The 22,250-nt window shown below is 38.8% G+C and overlaps 1 protein-coding gene across 15 annotated transcripts in view; it reads right to left on the reverse strand.

The window, feature by feature from the left end:
• SOX5 (SRY-box transcription factor 5) overlaps positions 1 to 22,250 on the reverse strand; it is a 402,743-nt gene that overhangs the window by 320,711 nt on the left and 59,782 nt on the right. The window contains exon 1 of one of the 15 annotated variants that reach the window (XM_043538850.1): positions 9,287 to 9,327. The exons of the other annotated variants lie outside the window; for them this stretch is intronic. The gene's annotated coding sequence lies outside the window, so the exon portion shown is untranslated. Of the gene's footprint in view, positions 1 to 9,286; positions 9,328 to 22,250 lie in introns of those variants that run through there. 15 annotated transcript variants of the gene reach the window in all.

Below are 22,250 nucleotides of genomic sequence, written 5' to 3' on the forward strand. Positions count from 1 at the left end.
CCATAGGTACTTTGTCTACCTCCATGTCTGTTGTTCAATCGCAATTCCCATAAAGCTCCCCAAAGACCCAGCTGTATAAACCAATGCTGTCAAAGAGCACAGTTAAGGGATGGATAAAACAGGGAGGGGTGTCTAACATGTTGACCACTGGCTGAGCTTATGAGGATAAAGGAGCCTTGATGGAGAGAAGTAATCATCCATTGCTGTTTGTTTATTTTACCTCCTCCACCACATACTGGAAGCTTTTTTGTTTTTTCCATTACCAAAACCATCCCCCCACTGAGAGGCCTTTGTGATCTAAAACGGGCAGAGCCCCTCTTTCTTAACACTGGCAAGTTTATGTAGGCAGATTTGTTCAAACACATCTTAAAATAAACATTTGGCTCCTTCCACTGTATCGTACTGTCCACACACTGCCTTTCAAAACACTTTTTAAAATCAGTGTAAGAAATACACTTGGACTAGGTTATTTTTACCAAGACTTACTAAAACAGCTTTGCATTTCAAGACACACACTGCTGTGGAAGTCCAACTTAGGAGCTACAGAGCTACAGTTTTCTGAAAACACACACACACGCACAACACGGTATGGTAAACAAAACCTGGCTGGTATGGCCATATCAAGTGGTATGCCAGTTTTCTTACAAAGTCATTTTCATAAATAACATTTCAGTGTCTTCACGGGGGGGGGCACCAATTATAATATAGGTGAATTTGAACCAGAATGTTCAGGTGTAAAATGGGCATTATAGCTGTTATGAGAAAGTGATCACTCCCCTGGGAAGAAGACTTTAAAGGGTACTTTACTTTACGCCACGGAACTGCAGGTTCCACTGACATGAGAGCTGTAGGTGCTAAGCACCTCTGAAAACCTGCACATCTATTTAAAAAAAAGAAGTGTGCAAATTTGGTGTTAGCCAGAGTTCCAGAACAACAGTCCTAGGGACTGAAGTCCTTTACTTATCCATAGAAGAGGTGCAGCAGAGGCAGCAAACAAGGAAAGTTCTCCCACAAAGCTCACCAATTTGCCCCAGCCACACCCTGGAAGGACTGCTTCTGGGGGCGGGGAGAAGGAGGATAGTCCACTCTCCATACCCAGTCAATCCCTGGCCTCTCTACTGCACTGTAGCAAACGAGGTCGCTAATCACTGTCAATTCTGTGATGTGAATAAGTTTAAATTAGGAACTTGAGAAAGACCATGCACTCATTTCATACAGGTCACTGAACAGGCACTGAATATCACTAGTCCACTGATCAGTAACCACTTCCCACCATTTCTGACCCGAGCAAGATTCCAACAATATAAAAGCTGCATTTTTCTGACAGAAAACGTAACTAGAGTACCACTTCAGAGTACACCTTTCATAATATCCTCTAGTAGAACTGTCCCCCATAGTAGACTAAACTTCAACCCATATCAATAACAGTAACTTACAATCACTGAGTTCCTTTTCCTTAAAGTGCTCATTCTACCTATTAAATACGCCTTGCCATGAAATAAACATTATCCAACTCAAAATTGACATTATAAACAGAAGTATAGAGGCTCAATTCTGCTCTTCTACAGAAGTAACTCCCCATGGGTTTAAATGAGTGTAAATGACATTTTAAAAAAACCACAGCGCAAATCAGGGCAAAACTGGGACTCGAACCCAGGACTCCTGATTCCCAGTTGCCTCTTTTAACCACTAACCATGCTGCTTCCCTACCAGCACAAGAAATGCAGAAGTCAATGAAATAAGATATTGCAGAGATGATGTAAAGTTGGAAAGGAAAACAGCCTCCCTCCAAACCCTTCTCTGGGAAATTAATATGAAGGATGTAATGAAAGAAGGCTATTACAGCCAGATCTCAAGTCCATTCCAGTTCTCAATGATTTTGGTAGATTTTTAAAACATTGACTTCCATGGAAAGGGTAGTTTGTCATTATGTTGCCTCCTGTAGCTAGCAATCACTCTTTCACAAGCTGGAGGTAGCCGATGAGCATAACCTTGAGCTTGTTCAGCTCTTATCTTTTGTTTAAATGTATCAATACAACTACACTGGATTTTAACCTTTAAAAAAATGTAAACCATATTCTGAAGTCTGCAAGATTTAGGAGCATTCCTTTGGGGACATTTTCAGCTGTGCAGCATGCTTCTAGTTCTGCAAATCTGTTTGCAAGGTGGATGAAATACAGAGATCTACAGCTGGGTTTCCCCACAGAGAATTTTAGGAAGGCAGCCTCAAGATTATAAAATTCTACCGATTAACGAACTCATCAAATCTAGGGTTTTTTGATGCTTCTGTTCCTTCCCTGCCTCCTCTCAGAAGGACAGAAACAACAACAAAAAATGCAGACTGTGTATAGACCTCCTATTACCCATCCTCCCACCCCGGTTTCGTGTGGATGTAGAATAAGGGCCACGTTTTTAAAGGTATTTAGGTGTCTAAAGATGCAGATAGGAGCCAAGTGCATTTTTCAAAAGTGCCCATGCACCTAACTCCTATTGATTTCAATGCAAGTCAGGCACCTACACACCTCTGAAAAACCCACTAGGACCCTATCTGCATCTTTAGGCACAGGCACCTAAATACCTTTACAAAAATAGATCTACTTCTCTTCTCCCTTTACACTATGTATTACAGAGCTTTTACTCCTGCATAGTTATTTTCATCTTCAAAACAGTTTACCAATATTAATGAATTATCACACAATCCCATTTTACACATGGAGAAACTAAGCAAGAGATGTTAAGTGGCTTGTCCAGCTCCACTGAGTCAAAGCAGGGATTAAGATATAGGAGATCCCCATCCAGTGCTCAGACACGACAGTCTCTAAATCTTATCCTTGCAAACTATACTCTTTAGCCCAATTGCCTCTGTCTGCTGCTTGGTGATCAAATATTTAATGCATGCCATAAAATGAAAATATAAACTCTGCAGCAGTGCCTCTTATTGGTCATGCCCCATTACTTAAACCTGGTGGTAACATGTGCCTATATGATGGTTTTCAATTTTATTATAGTCTCTATTTGCTCACTCACTTAAGATATTTAAAGAAGAGTTGTATGGATTATCAGACAGTCTGAAAAGTTGAGTCCAGAGCTCTTCAAACACAGTCATTTTTGTCTTGTTAGCACAAGTAAAGTAAAAGCCTTGGGCAGGTGATTTAACATCCAGTTTATCCAAAGGGACTTCTAAAGGAAAAGGCAACCTTTGTAATTGTTTGTGATAATCTCCAAACTGATCATTAATTATCAGCTGTTAGTGAGCATTTCTTCCATCAATAGCACTGTGAAATTAATTTATTTCACATGAAATCCACAATTGTTGATACTGCAAGCTGTATAATCAACCATTTTTCAAAACAACAAAAGTTACTGAAGTGGGCAGCAGCACTACTAAGTGGTTTGTGTTCATCTATTTTGTTTTCCCAACTAGTTAGAAACAATTTACCCACCAATATGAAAATAGAATAATAATCCTCTATTATTGTTACATTTTACATTCTGTAGTATCTTCCACTTGAGGTAGTAGTTACAATTGATTTAGACCAAATCAACTCTGCTTAATTAAATATACATCGATTTGCAAAGACAAGTAACTTTGTACTGATTTGGAGAAACTTCATTTTTCTTTTTTGGTTTGTTTGGGAGTTTTGTTTGTTCCTCCAGAATTAAATGCATACAATTTTAAAGTAATACAGAATTGTTGAATCAGAATATTACAGATTTGGAAGGGGACACAAGGGGAACAGAGATTCAGGAAGAGGTCACTAGAAGTAGAATTGATTAGTGTTCCCTCCTCAAATTCACATGGCTCAACTAGCATGGCACATTCCACACAAGACACTGTTTTAACAAAAAATATAGTTAAGGACAGAAATGTTATATAATTCCCTGACCAACTTTTTTCTTATTACTCAGACACAGTCCAAAGTGTGTAACTGTAAGCAGATCTCTGTACTATCCAGTGATAAAAGGGATACCTTACATTCTTACAGAGCTTGATTCAGTTCCATTAGAGTTAATGGAGATTCTCCCATTCGCTTTAATGGAGTAGGACTGAGTTCACAGTACTTTGTATCTCAAGGAACCATTTCACCCACCATGAAATTCAGCCCTGGTACTCATGAAACACAAACATGGCAGCTGTTTACCTGCGCATAGCAACACTACACAGATTTAGTGTGGAAATTAAGAATACTGTATCCAATTGAAACTGACAACAAAATTCACATGGGCAATATGTAATCACCCTAAATGGATTTTAGCAGAGACAAAAACAACAAAGAAATCTGAGACCCTCAAATGGAAGATGCTCTAAAAAGTGCAAAGTATATGATTATACTACTCTTGGAAAAAGCTCCATAATGAATAGAATCTATATATCTAATGGACCCAGCATCACCGTATGTAGGTGACACACCACAAGCAGTGAGAGGCTGAGTTTTAAATGCCTAAGATAGCACAAGTAATAGCCCTCTAATGCTGTGGCAGGCCACTGCTTCAGCTCTGTCTCTAAGGGAAGAGTAATACTGAATCAGCAGCACCAAGGTCTCACTTCCAAAGAGTGACCAGGTTTGACCCTGCTTAGCGGCTGGTATAGTAAAATGACAGGTTATAGACAGTTAAGGAAAGCTGGAAGTTATGAGAGTCCTCACTGTAGGTATATGAAACCTTTATGATCTGTGGGTGAAGTTCATGTTCAACACAGTCTTAAAGGACGTAGTCATAATACAGCATATACACTAGTGGTGGTACACCACAACGATCCTCATTATCTCCAGTATAAACCCAGATTTCTAAAGGCTTAGTACATGGCTGGAAAAATATTTGGACAGATTTTCATCTCTCTACCCATTTTAATAAGCCCCCCTCACTCCCCATATAAAAGGTAGATGCCTCAGTATGCTGGAGAGATTGCATGTGCCATTTCCAAATTCAGTCATTCATTTGGCCTTCTCACTACTGCAAAAAGTTTCATCACAGTGCATATAGGATGTAAGATCTCCAAGGAAACAAATATAACATTTAAGGAAGGAAGGAAAGAAATAATGCAGTTCATGATTCTCCCCTCTGTTACATCAGTTTTACAACAGCGTAACTCCACTGAAGCCAATTATGTAATGGAGTGGGGAATCAGATCCACATAGGAGTAGTGAAACACTACACTTTTGGCATTTGCAAATATATTCATATATTGGATGGGCCAAAGTTAGATTCATCGCCCACATACTGAAGGCTATCCCAGTGTCCCATGGCTGAACCCACTGGCAGTTTCACTGGCAGAAAATCAAGATACATCAGCAATGATACAATCAATAAAAATTATTGAAAAGGTACACTTTCGTGGTCAAAGTTTCATTGGCATCTGAAATAAACGCTTTAAATGGAAGGGCAGGGGATTTCTCATCAAAGCTGAATCTTTTGTGGAATCCTTTTATATTTTTATTTATTTTTACAGATGAAAAAGCACAGTACGCTGACATATGCACAGAAAAAAACACAAAACTCCAAAACCAAAAGCACAAGAGTACCAAGGCAACAGACTTGTCAGTATAAAAACAGACTCTCTTTTCATAGGGCCTATGCCCCATTAGTGATGACTACAAGAGAGTCCCATTTTTGCTCTCTGATAGATCTTTCATCGAATAAGACTATCGGGGGGTGGAGGGGAGAGAAAAACTAGGATAGCTGTATTCTTTCAAATTCAAATACTTTAGGCCTAAAGTAGTAGTTCAGCAAAATTTAAAAGAGTGTTAACACAAATGCTGATTCAAAGGGCAGAAAAACCTGAGCTGCAATGACCTGTTAAACAACTCTGATGGAAAATACCTGGATTGGACTAATATCTTCCCCTGTGAGAGAGTGAGTGATAGCAAATGGCCTGTTAATCGAGAGAGAGGCAAAAATAAACACTGCCATCTTGTGCAGAGAAACCAAGGGAAGCTACTCTATTTTGCTTTAAGATGCAATTATGCTCTGAATAGTAACTATGTAAAATGATGCCATCTTACTCAACAGAGCTGTGCCCTGTATACATTGAGAGGACTATATGCTTCTTTTAAAGTTGGGAGGAGGGTTGCAGGTTATTATTATTATTACTTTTGTAAATCTTGCAGAACCAATGACTCTCTAGGTAACAAAATTATATTTTATTACATATCACACGACACAAAATTTATTAACTAAACTCTAATTGCAGGGTCAAATTCTGTCCACATTTGGGCTTATGCAACTCCCATTGTCTCCACCATCTGCAAAGGTATCTGAGGGAACAAACTGAAGGCAATGGAGTTACACAGTTGTCACTGAGGGCAGAATTTAACCTGCAGAATCTTTATTACTGGCCACAAACCAGGAAGAGGAAAGAACTCAACTTGATTGTCAGATCCCAAGTTAAGTTTCCCAGGCTAGCATGTAAAGAAGGCAAATTTTTAAAAAGTTAAGCATATTTTATGTGTAAATACTAAGCACATTTTATTTTGAAATTAGAGACAATAAACCTTTAATCCCATTGTGTCATTTTAATAGTCTCTTTGCAGAGTAGAACCAAACTAATATCTCCAATGCACACTTAGCATCTGAAGTAAGATTTATAATAAGCAAACAATTCAGCAATATATCATACATGATAACAACTCCCTGATCTGTAATGCACAGTATGATATTAAGGCTGTGATTCCTTAGGGACTTATACACTTGCTTGATTTTAGATACATGAGAAGTCCTGATTAATTCAATTTGTGCCCTCAGCACCACCTCTGCAGACATTGGAGAAATAGGGCTTGCATGGCTCTCTTTGAGGTCAGAATTTGGTCCTGCAGTTCTAACTTAGTTAACATTTTTATTGATGTTTGCTGTGGAAGAGAACCCTACTCACTTGCAAGAAAGAAATAAAATGGGATTTCTTACATGCATCCAGTCTTTGTAGAATCAGGTCCTACATAAGGGGAGGAGAGAAACTTACATAAAACATTTCAGCATGTCCAGTCTTTCAGCAATAGTCTCTAGTAATATCTAACATCTAAGTAAAGGAAAGGTTTGCTGTGTGGAATGGGATGGGGTTAATGTAATGCAAACTGTTAAATGAAAAAGCAAAAGTAATTTCAATTTGGTGCCTTCACATTTCACACTCCAGAGACTTTTATGGGTTAAATGAAAGAAAGACAGGGGGGAAAGGGGAAGAGGAAAGAAAAAGAGATTTTTTTTTTTAAGAACTGCTCCAAAGTGGATTGTTTATTTAATTGAATTCCACTTAATTAAGTCAAGAGACAGTTTGAGGGGAAACCAACAAAAGGTATTTTATTTAAACACAGATATTTCTTGACATGGACCTACAACAGCAGCAGAAAGTGCAAAAGTACACATACCCCCTCTCTTTTTCTCTCTCCGCCTAGTCCAGAATCCAAATGGTTAGCCTTACTTCACCCTCACAGTAAGGAGTGGATTAAGCAGAACATTACTTACAGCCACACCAATTAAGGAGGGATTAATTGTAACTTTGCCTCCTGTCCCTCTAAAGATATAAATTTGTCCACCAAAATAAAACTGAATTTAGTCAAGTAGACAGCTGCAAATGTAAAGGCAGATGCATGAATTATGTTCTTTACCAACTGAGTAGCACTTTCTTCTACATTTGAACCTTGGACTTCAGTGGGACTACTCCTCGTGAGAGTAAATGCTCAACACTGGAAGTAAGGGTTGTACAATCAAGTCTTTAACCTCTCTGTACTTCAATTTCCTCATATGTACAATAACAACACCTATTTGTCAGGGGTATTGTGCAAGTTAATTCCTTAGTGTTTGTAAAGCACCTTGGGATGCAAAGAAGGCACTACACAAATAGAGAGTATTATCATCATTACAATAAACTGAGGTGTATTCCAATTACAGTTTCTGGTGAATTCTCTCTAGATTTCCATTGACGGTGTCTTTTGCTTCTTGAAGTACAGTCCCCTAAATAGGAGACTGAGCTATAACACTATTATGTCCTCTCTATGTGACTTGGATTTCATGGTTTAATGGCAAATTTGGAGCTAGAAATCTGACTTGTGGGAACAATCCAAAAACCTGCAAAGGATTACTGTATTACAGGAATATCAAGTGTATTTCAGAAAAACTGCAGAACCAAAGTCAATATGTCTTGAGTTCCTGCTCACCTATTACAAGGCTGCATAAGGAAGCCAAGTTGAAAGGAGAGGAAGAATGTTCAGGATCTAGAAAGAACTTTTTATCAAGGGTGGGGGGGAGGGAGAAGACTCAGCACCCAGGCTTGTGGATTTAGTATTTCCAAGCCTGTGCTGGACCAACCACACAGCATTGTAAATGTGGGTTTACAAATTGTTGGACCTGGATCCGACAACTGTACTAATGCATCCATACTACACTACACAGACCTGCCTGACACAGGCCTCATCTTGACCTGTGTCCACATTGCAAAATGACAGGGCTTGAACCTAAGTCACAGCAGGACTTGGGCTTTGACCCTCCCCCACAGCAAGGTCCTAGGATCTTGGTCCTGAGCACTTGCTGATCCAAGTCAGACAGATTTGTGTCTGGACGGAAACAGGGCTTAGGCTCCAATCTGAGTCAGATCCTGGGCTTAATGTGCAGTATAGACATACCCTAAGAGGTCTAATTATTTTATCTCATTCTTGGTTTGATAAAATGGAAATATAGAAGAAAGGGAGAGACAGAGAACAAACAAATGAAGAGAGATGAAGCAAAAGAGGGAAGAAGAAATGGAGAAAATGCTGCACTGCGTCTATCCCACCAGTTTCCTTAGTACCCCGTGCACTCAGCACGCCGTGCCCAAAAGTCCTTATACAAGTCAAGTCAATGAGTGTTTTGCTTGTGTAAGTAGTGCTGGATTTAGTCCACTACGGTTGGGGCCAGTGTAGCAATATGCAAAGTGGAGGCATTTTCCTTGGAACCAAAGGCACTAAGTATCTGTTTTGGGGAAAATGAATTTAGAATTCAACATAACAGTGAAGATATTGGGTTTCAAAAGCCAAAAAGAAAATAAATTAACACACTGACTCTCAGCAAAATAATCAAGAAGGAATGAAAAATAATTTAAAGAGCTAAAGAAAACCAGTGTCTGAGGACCAGAGCACAGATTAAAGACTCCTGTTCTCAAGTTTGTTTCCCACAGCAGTCCCATGGATTATTCTATCATTGTTTACCCACCCCCCCAAATAAATATGGCAGTGACCATCTCTGCAGCCGAGTCAACAAAGCCACATGATGCAGCATCCAAACCGGAAAGCTTTTTCTTTCCTGCCGGCCCATTACTTACTTTTTTCTGAAGAAAAACTCCTCTGCACTACCCACCACCACCCACATTCACTTCCAGAGAAGGCTAATTATGCTATGAAAGGCGAGCGGCATAAAGACGATTATAGTACACTGAGTTAAGGCAGGGCCTAGTCAAATAAACAGGACAACTTCCCCTGGGATGCCTCTCTCCTTTTTCCAATGGATGATGAATCCCACAACCCATCTAGCCCTGATCCTCCTTAAAAAAATCCAAAGCAATCTTTGTATTTCCCCCCTCCCTGTTTTTTCCACTCCCCCCACGTCCAATCTAGAGGTTGCCAGCAGAGCTTCCTGTTCAGCTTGGCTGGGGGAAAAAAGAAAGCAAGCAAGAACAAAGTGTCTAATGTCATGCTGCCATCAATTATCAATTCAACATTCAGGAGAAGAGAGCATCACCAGTGCCTGTCCTCTAGGGGCAGTTTCTTTTTCCCACCACTCATCCCCCACACTACAGATTCCTTGCAGATACTCCTTGGGTTGTGAAATTCCTAAGAATGTGTCATTTCTAAGAATGAAAAGCCCTTGCCTGTGTTAGCACCTCCCTAAGAGTGTGAGAAGAGTGCACATTATCAGAGTATCCATAGAACTTGAACCTGTGAGGTTCCAAACATCTTCAGCTTCCATCAATTTCAACAGGAACTGAATCCAGCACATCAGGCCTAAATTGTGTGCGTGTGTGTGTGTGCGTGTCCAGTTAGAGTTTGGCTTTGTTAGTCTGGTACCACCTATCACAACACAAAATGTTACACATGTATAAATAAAATCTGACACATTACTCTTAGTCTTAGGGATGGTGTTGTGTGTTTTAACAACAGTATTTAATGTGGCATAGTCTGTGTGATTCAACATTTCAAGGGAAAAAGAGACACCTGGGGAAATGGCTCTTGCTCATTTGACCAGACCCACCTTTAGTTCTATTTAATATAATTATCCATAGACAGTATTTACTAATGCCTGACTTTTGATATATTTTGGGGTGTTGTTCCCCCCCAACCCACTCTTATCATGTATAGACAAATATGTCTATTTTTGCAACTATTTCTTTCCAACCGTTTGCCATATCTTCATGTGTATATCAGTACTGAATTAATACATACCATGCCTTTCTTTTGGTAAAAGACAAGAGAGATAGACTAGGTCTGTTAAATGAATAACCTTAATGAATAAGGGTATGCTTTTTAAACACAGAAATCAATCACCCCTCATAGTAATTGACTGAGGTCATTTGCTACATCTATGCTACAGATCCTTTTTAGTTTTATATGAACCATGATATAAGGTTAGGCACTGCAAAGACCATGCATGGTTTTCAACTCTGTAAGATTTGTATGTCTGACACTGTCCTATTTTTTAATGTGTACTAAAGCTCCAAAGTAAAATATTCAACAACAAGAGCAAAACGGAGGAGGAACCATGGAATAGTGTTGGTTCATAAGTATAGTAATATATTGGTTAAATACATCTGAATTTGGGTCTTTTTCTCATACGTCTGATAACACATATTGCTGGTGCTCTCTTGAACATAACTCCTACTAAACATTTACACTACAAGCTTGATTATCTGAATGTGATAAAAGACACTAAGTAAATGTGGATAAGCAGAGGGTTTTATAATTGAGGGACCTTTCAATATAATTAATAGAGACTAATTTACATGAAAGGATACATGATTTCATTTTGAATAACAAGGAGTTTCAGATAGCTAAGGTTTGGGAAAATTAAAGTCATGCTGTATTGCTTTAACCCAATTGCCTTAATTAACATATTGCATTAAAAAAAAAGTCTCAAGATTTCAAAATTTCTGATGCTCAATAACCAAAAAGGAATTCAAAACTAAAACAAACAAACAAAAGGTTTCTGTGAAATTAAGGTAAACTTGGGTCCAAAATTAGTATTGTATACCACAACGAGTATACTGGGAAATGTGGGAACACAGACTGGTTAGATACATGATTGGGCATGCACTTTCCTATCCATTATGCTACTATGTTAAGTGTCATACCTCATAATTATGTAACGTAGAGAGAAAAGAGATCGTGATCTTCCTAGCTATTTAGATACTTGTATCACCTCAATCACTGTATTTATCTTACGGCTTGCATATGGCATAACACCCTCTCCTCATCCTAGGTTAGCATTCTGCAGTATTGTTATCTTTTAGATCATGCAATCTCCACTTCAGAGAACATAGTGAAAGCATGCATTCACGTTCCCAAAATTAACATGATAAAATGCATCCTATTACCAACAAAACTTACCATAGAGCAATGTGATTATTTTTAAAAACATTCATACAAAGTCATTTTTGTTGTGATGGGCCAAAATCTGCAATTTAACTCATGCTGCAAATTTTGCAAATGCTTCGTTTCATTCTGGACACATGAAATCATGCAAAGTTACACCGAATTTTCCATGTTTCACTCCAATAAAATGTTACAAACACATTATCATGTATCTTCATCATTATCTTCATCTTTTCCCCCCAATCATCCTAACAAACCACCACCACAAACCACAGTTATTACCTCACTCAAAAGTACAATGTTTTGGTAACGCAATGTGAATAGCAGAAACATCGTGTTTTAAAATGTGTGGTGCCTGCAATTCCTCCACGCCTCATAAAACTTGCTTTGTAGGTGAATACTGAGCAGGACACTGAATTTTTAATACTTGCTGCCCTCTTCTACCTTGTAACTGGGGTGCTGGAACAACTTTTGTAGTGGGGATGCTGATGATGGAAACCATGTATTTGGTGTTTGTTATTACTGCTTCAAGCCAGGAGGTACGGCAGCCCCCAGGATCCCTAGTTCCAGCACCACTGCCTTGTTATAATTCTGGCCCCAAAAGCCCTACCAGGATCTAGAACAGGATCATGCATCCAACTGGTACTGAGGCCACTAGGGGACATTCCAAAAAATGGAGAGGGAAGTAGTATACAATTTCACTTGAAAACATCAGCTGATAAAATGTCAGATTGAATGTTTAATATCTGCTTCCACACAGCTTGTACTCCATGTTCTAACTTGGTCACAGAAGCTTGAGCTCATCATGCCAAAAATATGCATTGTGGCCCACTTTAATATACAAATTAAAAATTATATTTACAGGGGAAGGGTCATACGGAAAATGACAGCCCTAAAACCCTCATTTTAGGGGCCTGCCCCTGCAACAAGCTGAATTCTCCCAATTCCTACAGAAGCCAATAGGAGCTGAAGCCATTCAATACCTCTCAGGATTGGTCCCTGTTTCTGCATGCAGCCTGCGAATGTTGATTTGCAGATTCTAGCCTAAATGGTCTCAAGAAATTAATTCTTATTAACCTAGTTGTCTAAGATATTTCAAGAGAATCCAACACCATAGCATCAAATCAATGGGGTTAACTCAATGGGGATATACGAGAGCAATTTTACCTTATTTCTGTCCAGTTACTTATGACTATATATCCCCATAGTCTGAACCCAGTCAGATCCAGTATATGGAAATTGCTTTTTTTTAGTCCCACATTGTATATGTCTCATCAGAATAGAGTAAAGCTGAATGCAGGGTAAGCTAAACAAACAGAACTTTACTAAACCCTGTGGACTGCTCTGTCCATGTGGCTGAGTTACTTCCAACCTCACTCCACATGTTCCTCAGTACCCCTGATGTCCCATCCCTACAGGAAACATGGACCCTCTGACTCCAGTTCCACTGATCATGATGCATGTTTCCTATTTTTAAAACATTTTAATACAAACATTAAAACAAATAATTCAAGCCCAGATCCCCAGCCCATGTCCCTTTGTCCAGTAGTTGCTAGCTCACAGTTGAGTTAGAGTCTGGTCTCTACTCCAACTCAGCTGGTTACATACTGTTTCATGATACAGAGTATACAAAGGGCATCACACACATACTGTGACTGAAGCTATGCTCCTGGAATAATTTTAGTCTCACAAGATCACACTTCAAAATGCTCCATATGCCCAGTTTGGTTATTTCTCCTTTTAAAAAGCTTACCAATGCAGTATTTTAATGTAATCATATTCTATCTAAAAACAACTATCTGAAGTTCTTGGTGCCAGCAAAAGCACCAAAAAGTGCCAGTTATGACAACACTTCCATTTTATTTTCTTTGTGGGCCCACTTCAACCCCCATCCTGAAGTCAATAGGAATCTTTCTACTGGCTTCAATGGGCGCTGGATAGGGCCCTGTGATTGTACATTTATTTAATGCTCCTGAAAGGAGGCAGAAAATTACAAGCATATCCTCTGTTTATCCACAGCATAGGTACTGCAAGGACAGAATAGGTACTGCAAGGCAACATGCTTCCCCAGGTAGCCCTATCCCTTAATTAAAGGGACCAATTCTAGAAGTAAGAAGAAAGGCCATTCTCCGGGTCCCTTTGGTTCTTGGCCTCTTTGCTATGACTGCCAACCAGGGTACCATATACTGCCAAATGTGACCAAACAAACGCTTGTTCACTGGAATCAGACCCACACAGCCTCTCATTGCATATAAGCTGTGGGACAGCCACCAAGTAGTAACAATTTTTGGATTCTACTGTCCTGGGTGGTGTTTAAACCAGTCAAATCAGAGTAAAAGGCTCAGTTCGCCTGCTATCCTCCAGTCCCACACCTACCACAACCTCCTATCTGGGTTATTTCCATCTTAAAACAAAGCAGCTATGGTCACCTGCACAACGTCCCAAGCAGATATTGCAACGTATCAGCATGTCTTCCTTCAATTTAACCTGATAAATGGGCCTACAACTACAGATTAAGGCTATTTCAGGCACCTACTTCAGTATTTCATACTACTATGGCAGATCAAAGGGTTGGGGATGGGGATAGGTTCCGATTTTTTCCTTCTCTGATACCCGTCTGTAGGGACTAATAACTGAGATAAACCATTCACAACGTTTTATAGCTCCAAATTCCTACGAACATTGAACTTTTGCAATAATCTGATCATAGGAAGATATGCATCAAAGAGCACTGAATAGCTTTTGATTGAGAACTTTTATTCCTCACAGGCTTGTGTGGACCATCCCCTCTATGCACATACACATTCATCCTTTCTTCCTCTTTACAGTGTTGAATATTAGGTCAAACTATTTGAAAATACAGATGCTACATGTACTTTGGCATCCAGCAGTCAACTAAATTCTGGAGGCTTTCAAAACTGAAACCAAAGAGTGCTTCCTTTAGGCACAAGCAACACGAGTGACTGCTTTGGGCCCCATGCTTCCAGGGGTTCCAAAATCCTATACTAACTTGGTGACTGACCTGATTCCCCCCTCAGGCAATATGACCAGACAGTCGAGAAACTGATGGATGAATCTCCTCCTCTGGCAGCCTACAATTCATAAGGCTAGTCCTTATCTAAGAATTTGATAATATGCATGCAGTAGAGAGACTGTGAAAATTAGCTTCTGAACCCTTATTTTAGAGTCATCTGTTCCTGCTTTTACCACAAATAAAAACCCAGCTTGCTAATAGCTAAACTAGTCAAGCCAGGGGGCTGGAGGGTGGGAGAGGGCAGAGGTGCAACACCAGATAGGCAAGTGAATCCTGCTTTACCAATCCTCCCATCTCCCTCTAATGCTCCTCCGCCTTTTAGAGTTAATGGTATGGGTGACACAATGTGGCAGTTTGTTTCAGCCAAATGTAGCAAGTGACGCATTTAGAAATTTAGTGGTGGAAAGAAAAAAAAGAAAGAAAAAAGGAGAGAGAGAGAGCTGGGTATTCATTCCTCCTTCATTAATGGCATAAGGCAACTCAGGTTTAACAGCATAAATCAAATTAAATAGCCCAGGGATCTGGTTTGAAAGTTGCCATTTTAATAAAAGGGAGACAACTGGCAGGTTGTTCAGACTACAGACATTCTCTCTCTCTCTCTCTCGTTCTCATCCTTACCCCCTACCCCCTCTCACTACCGCCACTACCAACTTGCCTTCTCAAATGTAACTTGTCCTGCACTCACTTTGGAACTCCATTCAAGCCACAGTGGACTGGAGGACTTTACTGAAAGCAAATGGACAATAAATGTAACTATATTACCTAAGGGCAATGGAGGTAAGGGGGAAGCAAAGAAAAATGACCACATTGTTGATATTGGTCAAATAGACTTTCCCCTGTAAAATTTCCAAGAACACTGGGGTTGAATTGGAAGCTTCATTCATTCATAGTAGTTTTTTTTTTTAAATAGGCTTTCTACCCTACCCCCCATCCCTGAATATAGCATAGCATCTCATTCTTTTCTCAGTCACTTTACTGGAAAGCAGATAAGCTGTTATTTCCTGCTCCTGAATAAACACATTTTATTGAAGAATTGTTCTGCCAATAAGAGCGTTAAATAATTTCAGCACAGTTGTTGTGGGAAGATGTGGTGGCCGAAGAACTAGCTTTTTTCTCTCTCCAATAGAATTATAACTTAACTGGCATCAGAATTTCGTTAAGTCCATAGGTGTGATGTTCTGAGCTCCACCTGGAGAGGACAACAGTATTTCCCACAAAGACATGGAAATGTGCTCTTTCATCCGATTGTGTGTGTTGGGAGTGGAGAGAGAGAGACAGAAAACTCTGCAAGCACAGGGTTAGGATCCTATTATTTTAGTATCACTATAACTTTACTACTGTTGGGGCTTATTTTCTCACCAACGCTAACAGAAAATTATTTAGATGCCTGCTGTCTGTGCATTATGCTTGCCCTAAGAATATAAGATGACTTCAGGTTTCCTGTACTACCTGCCTTTTATCCTTAGAAATCCAACTTTATCTTCCTTGCATCATCCCGAAAGGTCTGCACAAAATAAAGACACAGGCAAATAAAACGTAATTGTCAATAGCATCACTCTCTCAAAACTGCCTATAGTACCACAGAGGAAATCTTTATAAAATCACAACAAAGTAAACAACAATTAGTCATTTTGCTCACTCTCCTGAAAGCTTTGGAGCAAACAATCCAGCCCGGCTTGTTATGGAAAGGTACATTTACTGAGAAAAGCATTTTGCAACATTATGATCTGACACAACCTCAAAACTATGGTAATCAGCAACTCTCTAGATTCAGCAGCAAGAACCTTTAGCCTTGTCCAAAGGTGTTAACAATGCAGTACTAATGTGACACAACACTAAATGGATGGCCGAATACAAACAGAGACCACCCTATGCATAGGAACCTGCTTTTTTCCCCTCTTTTGCTCAGCACGACCACCCCCTTTTAAAATATACTCCTAAGGAAAACATTATGGAACCCTTATATTAAAAGTATTAGAAGCAGAAAAGAAACACACTTTGTAAAACATGTTTTGGGATAAAACCAGTCAAGCCAAAGCAGATAATAGACAAACTGCTAGCAAAAGATTGAAAACTTTAAAGATTTTCACTATGTTTATAGCATGTCCTTTTGCTCTAGATTATCTGGTAAGAGTTAAACATGGACTAGTCACCTTTGCCTGAGGGTCAAATTGACACGTCTGGGGTATACTGGAAGCTGCAAGTTTTCTGTATGTTTCAATAGCAGCCTGCTACTGAACATTTTAGACTCTCTCTCTCTCCTTCCGAACCTTTAGACAGATGAACTGGGTCAAAATGATTGTACTGCATGTCTATAATTTATGCCTGAAGAAGAGCTCTGTGTAAATTCGAAAGCTTGTCTCTCTCACCAACAGAATTTGGTCCAATAAAAGATGCTACCTCATCCACCTTGTCTCTATAATTTATGCCATCAGTTTTGTTTTCTCTCATTGCACCAGTAAAGAAAAAGGGCTGTCCTGATTTAAAGCTGTAAATTCAATTCAAATGGGAAAGTGTTAAATCCAGAAGTGCCTTTGGTCCATTAACTTCCATGTTGATTTGACACGCTCTGTAGTACTTGGACAACAGACTCTGCTATACAACCTATTCCTAAGCAAACAGTGTTTTGTGTCATAAACCATCTGGGGTGCCAGTTATAAGGGTTACTCGTCTACAGTCTCCTGATATACTTGGAAATTTTGAGGTGCAGAACTAAGAAACTTTTCTTCATTACAAAACCCCTTTTGCTAGGCTAAGGAGATCACCACCAAAGGAATGATGGAAGGAACAAAATTTTGGCTGAGATAGTTGTTTTCATTATTCAGCTGAAGAAAACCATTGGATATACAAACTTTCAAAAAGCTCTATGGTTTTTCTAAGGTAGCAATAAAAGTGATACCATTCATAACCCGGACAGTGCTCCCTTTCAGATAGACTCTATAGTTGCAAAGTTAAGTGCCAAGCAGATGGCTGAAATCTGTTTTGCATAAAAAGAGTGTGTGTGTGTGTATTTTAAACTGCATTCTTTGTATTCATATTCAGGCCTAGGTTTTAGCCATCAAAATACTGGCACTGAGGCAATCATTAGCAGCATTTTAGACAACTGGCAACTAAGGTATTCACTGTTCTCCACAAAATGTTAAGCTAATATCTCCCAGTTGTATAATTAAGGCAAAAGATCATCTTCTTAAATTGGTACAGTATCAGTGCTTTGGATGGTCTTTCGATAGACTGCAATGCAAAACACAATTTTATTAGTTTTTTTTAAATAATACTCTTAGTTTTATTCTTTTCTACTTTTCTTTTCTTTTTTCTTTCTTTAAAAAAACAAAAAACAAAAAACAAAAAAGCCAGCTGCCCTTATATCAGTTTCCATATCAGCCTCCATCACAACATATTGATAGCAACATAATTTATCTCCAGTCAGTCATTGCAGTTACAGTGTCAACAGGGAGTTTGGGTAACCTACATTAATAACAAAACTTTGTCTTTCTTGTTTTATAAACTCATTATAAAATAATATATTTTATTTAACCTCCCCGGCTATATATAGATGTTTAGATCAATTCTGTGGGTCTGGAGAAGTTTAGTTTCGTTACTAGAGCAGCGGACCACTTCGAGAATCGGTTCCTGAGTCTGCCACTCATATACTCTGTAACTTTGGACAAGTCATTTGTCCTACAGGTGTCTCAGTTAACTCATTAATAAAATGGCTTGTTTATTATTATGAGTCACAACAACAATACAGTGACAGGAACAGTGGGGTTCTGGCCTGAGACAGAGGCTCCTAGGTTCCACCACAATACAAATAAATAATAATCCTTGTACAGTGCCTAGTACAATGGGGCATTTAGGCAATACTAGAATACAAATATAATATTATTATTAACACTCTTCTTATCACTATTATCATCATCACCTTCTATCTGAGGCACACAGCTCTTTGTGAAGCTTAACAAGCTAATATTTCTAAAGCTCTTTGAGATTGGCAAATGATAGTTCCTATAGAAATGTCTCACAATGTTGGAGAAAGCCTGGCTTCATTGAAGTCAATGGGAGTTTTGCCACTGACTTCAGCGGGGCCAGGATTTCACGGTGTGATCTTTGATAAGTCACTTTATCATTCCACCTTGTTTTACCCATCTCTAAAATGGGTGCAGTAACACTGGCCTGGCTTGGAGGGGAGATAAGAGGCTTAGTTAACTACGGGCTATATTTTCAGAAGTGACCAGTGATTATGGGTGCCCAAGGGGCCAAAACACTCAAAATTAATGAACACTTTGGAAAATGTTGTCGTTACTGGCCCTATCCTACAATGAGCTTGGGATGGGTGGACCCTTGCAATCACACCACTGGAACACCATAGAACCTGTTATTATTATAATCAGTTAGTTATCTTGCAATGAGACCCTTTTATAGACCTTTTTAAACAAGACTCTGGAATATCCAAGAATAATAAACCAATAAACCAAGAACAACATTTAGAAGCTATACAGCTCAAATCCAAAGACTCTGGAGTTTGTACCCACAGTTTTCAGCTGTATTTAGTGAGAGAATGATACAGCACGTAGATTAAAGCCAAATCTACCACCATCGTTCATTGATCCAGTCCTATATTGCAGTGCATTCCTGCAAATTATTGCCACTGTAAATGCAAAATATTGAAAGAGAGGTTAATGAAAATGTCTTACATGGTAAGAAAACAACTCCTCCCTTTTAATAAGCTTCTGTCATATCCTTCACTTTGGGCCTTTGTCACACATTTTAAAAAGCAGATGTCAAATATTTGGATGGGTGAGAACCACAATATATTTTGTACCCTGTAACGTGATTTCTGCTTTTAAGTTACTTAGTTTACTCACAGTGGCTGCTTATATTGCTGCCTTTGGAAAGTCTATTCCTCACATTAATTACAATCTGTGTAAAGAATATTTTTCCTGTAATCCCCTAGTGTCTGGTCCTTAGGTTATAAAACGTATGACAGCTCTTGTACGTATGGCTGGAGATCCTAATTGTTCTCCAAGATGAGTACTTTACTTGGCTGTAAGTTACATATACACTCTTAATTTACGGCTTAAACACTGCATGTTCTGCTACCTATATTCAGTTCTCAAAACTTGCCTGCAGGTAGGGAATTATTTTTGACACATGCTCAAAAAATTGGAGATGTTAGAGATGGTATTTTTCCCCTCTATCAAAGTAGTTGAAAGAATATCTAAAGCTGTAAATATTCTTGGAGACTTAATGCTATTAATTATATTCCAAAGCTCCTGTTTTACATATTTAAGTAATTTAAGTATTATATTTCATCTTGCTAGAACGAGACCTTTAGAAACAGTAATTGGACTGCTAGAAATCTGTAATTTGCAGTTCTCAGGATCTTAAGAAGGGGAAGAATGGTTCTGAGGTTAAAGCACAGGACAAGTAGGCAGTCTCGCTGGCCTCTATCCCCAGATGTGCCATTGACTTTGCAACTTCGTTCCTCAGTTTCCCCAAGGGTAGACTGGGGATAACAGTGATATTTTATTGCTAGACATCATGGAAGTCTTGAGAATTAATCCATTAATGTTTCTAAAATGTTTTGAGTTCCTAAAATGAAAGGCATTATACAAGATCTATTATCCACAATAAAATCAGTTTCTATAACTATACTATCTTTTTTTAAAGGCTGGAAAGATACAGTTTAATCAACCCCCTATGGAACTGTGGGTTGAGGAAACAGACCTACAAATGTATATGCATGCACCATCGTACCTGCATAAACATGCATTTGTGCCTGCCAAACAGTCATTCACAGACAGAAATCTGCATTTTTTCCAAGTACACAGGTGAACATAACACCATTGTGTAGATTCTCTATGTGAATTCCACAATATGATTTTAAGGCTGAATTCTCATTCATGATCCATATCATGGATCCCTTATCTACACTTTGATTCTGCATTTGTCTCATGCAAAGACATTGACATCAGTAAAAGTTCTGAGCACTCAGTACGTTCTTCAGGATACAATCCCTAGGGGGACTCTGATCCATGAGTGCTATTGCAACACAAACAAATAATAAATGACAACAATAATACAAGTGCAGAGTATGCATGAGAGATTTATAGGGCATATCTAAGAGCAGTGTTTTGCCCTTTCATTTGTATGGCATCTTATGCAAAACACTTTATTCCAAAAGGCTTTATAGAGCTACGTAATATAATTACAAAGTTAGAAAAACAATAGCATAAAAGGAGAGAAATTAAGAGGCAGAGGCAAGGGAGAGGAGTCTTCCACCAAACCACATTGAGCCAGATTCTGATCTGAGTTAAAAAAAAAGAATTAACTCCAGATTCACATGAGTGTAGCTGATATCAGTTCTGGCCAGTGTTCTTTGCAAGTTATTGTCCAGAAATATCCAGGTAAATCTCCAAAACCTGAGAACAAAAGACAAACCAAACACTGAACCTGAAAGAAAAGCTCCCTCTGAATTTCAAAGCCAGAAGCTCAGGTATTTTTAAAAGAAGTGCTAAAGGAATCTATTTGGCTGCATGCAAGTTTTGCAAAAGGAGAATTTACCAGATGAATAATGTTTACTATTTTAACATGTTTTATTTAGTTTATCGTGTTTGAGTTTTAATGTTTCACACCAGTAAAGGAATAACAATGTACCATGTAAAGACAATCCGACAAAATTACACCAGTTTGTAACAGAAGTGCCAACCCTGGAAGGCGCCCCAGCTCAATCGAATCCACTAAGAGTACTTGTCCCTCACAGAGCCCCTGAGTGTGTAATTAAAATTTAGGGGAGAAAATACCACAAGTGCAAACTTTACAAAAGTTTTTAGAAAAAAATATTTCAAGGTTGTTTTTTTTTTTTTTAAAAGTTAATTTAATGAAACTGCTAGGTTGTTAGCTCTGAAAAACAGAAGTCTTCTCTATAGCTGCAGGACAAATAAAGCATGGGCAGTGCTAATGCAAGCCAACCTTCCCCGATACAACTCTGCCGAAGTGCCTCAAGCCTGACATAGTCACACCACCTTTAAGGGTGAGAGGGCACTTTAAGCTCCGTGCCCATTCATTACATGGCCTCTCTGTTGAGACAGTGAATACCCTAAAACTGACATTAATCTAACACACTATGGATTTTATTTATTTATTTCAAATTTTGGCCTTTCACACTGTGATGCATTTTGCCACATCACATCCAGCCACAGCTGTGTCTTTTTAGGTTACTCTAGGGTAAATGGAACATAAACTGAATGCAACCAAGTAACATGACCTATCAAAGTAATATATAATACACACAAAGTTTTTAATCTTGTCTTCATATTTTCACCACAGTTACTTTTAAAAACATAGTTATCTCCCAAAGACCTTCAAACAATGAAATAAGAGATCTTGTAGAAAAGTGTCATTGGTTTACAGCCAGCAACTTCTCTTTATACTGTTGCTCTTACTCTATCTATTGTGCAGGCACTGGCAAGTAGCCCTAGTTGCTATTAGCCAGATTATTTTTATTCATGCACTACAAAAAATCCTGTGCAGTTAATGAATGAACTATGGTACAGTAGTTTACTCTCATCTTCTTAACTCCAAGAAACTGATGCATGTATGCACTCAGCACCAAAGAGACAATGAGGATGAAAAATCCTACAGGTTCTCCTTTACATTTCCTAGTTAGA

This window comes from Chelonia mydas, chromosome 1 (genome assembly GCF_015237465.2).
Source record: "Chelonia mydas isolate rCheMyd1 chromosome 1, rCheMyd1.pri.v2, whole genome shotgun sequence".
In the NCBI taxonomy this organism is placed as follows: domain Eukaryota; kingdom Metazoa; phylum Chordata; order Testudines; family Cheloniidae; genus Chelonia; species Chelonia mydas.